The sequence below is a fragment of the Octopus bimaculoides genome, chromosome 21 (assembly GCF_001194135.2).
Source record: "Octopus bimaculoides isolate UCB-OBI-ISO-001 chromosome 21, ASM119413v2, whole genome shotgun sequence".
Taxonomy (NCBI): domain Eukaryota; kingdom Metazoa; phylum Mollusca; class Cephalopoda; order Octopoda; family Octopodidae; genus Octopus; species Octopus bimaculoides.
The window spans coordinates 38,416,359-38,417,657 of record NC_069001.1 but is presented as its reverse complement, the minus strand read 5'-3'; positions in this window follow the sequence as shown (position 1 = coordinate 38,417,657).

Below are 1,299 nucleotides of genomic sequence, written 5' to 3'. Positions count from 1 at the left end.
TCTGGATTAGGAACATTATCAGGAGAGTAAATTTCAAACAATTATAAAAAATACGGAGACCGATACATCATCAAGTTTTTCTTTTAATTTTACAGTCGGTCATACAGCGTAATTAGTTGGTCAAAATGACCGACACGTGTTTCTGCTGCACAGAGTATGTGCAGCTGCCTGTACAATCCAGCATAATCTGAGTTTATTTATTTATTCGTGGCTAACTTTATACCTTATTCTAACCTGTATGACCAACTTAAAATTGAAACACAGTCCCAATATTTATATATATAAGTGTATGTGTGTGTGTGTGTGTGTATGTGTGTTATGTGTGTGTGCGTATGTGTGTAATTATAACTAAAGACGCACATGTTTATTAGTTTTCTCTATGGAGACAAAAGTCGTAGCATCTGCCCATGTCGTAAGACAAGGCACATCAAGGATAATAAATATGTGTGTGTGTGTGTGGGGGGAGTATGCGCGCGCGTGTGTATGTGTGTGCGTGCGCGCATATTAAAAACTTTTTACTCTTTATGAAAGTGCATATACGTATGTGTGTCTCTCTCTCTCCCTCCCCTCTCTCACTCCCTCTGTCTGTCTATCTATCTATCTATCTATCTATCTATCTATCTATCTATCTATCTATCTATCTACGTACTTTATATGTATATATGTGGGTGTATACGTTTGCATGCGTGTTGTATGATTGAAACTAAGTGGATATATGTGAATGCGTGCGTTAAGTGTCACACACTCACTTAACACACACACACACACGCTTACACACACATATATACACTCCTTCACCATTGCAACTCCATCTATTCACTTGAAACCACTTAACACAGATTATCTCTGACATTTAAACTCTTAAATCTAAGCCGATTAACATTTAATCTATCATTTTCTCTGGTCCCAGGTACCTCCTTAGATAGGGGTCAAATGGGTTCATGATTCATCTACCCCTTAAACTAGGTTGGTTGGGTACAGACCTGGCCCGGTGGTTAACTATTTAGCTTGGCAATCATATGGTGCCGAGTTCGATACTTGCATGCATTTGTTACAAAGGCTAGTATTCTCCTACACTATTATTTCTCTACCCTGTCCCCCTCCTATTCTATTATTCTTCTATTCTGTTATTCTCCCACGGCGTTGTTTCGGTTGACTGACACTGTGAGTAAAATTCGATGGACGCAAACCATGCGGAAGTGAGTGGGCTTTGATTATATACATAGACTTATATAAACATACATGCATGCATGTGTGTACGCGTGTGCCTGAATATATATATATATATATATATATATA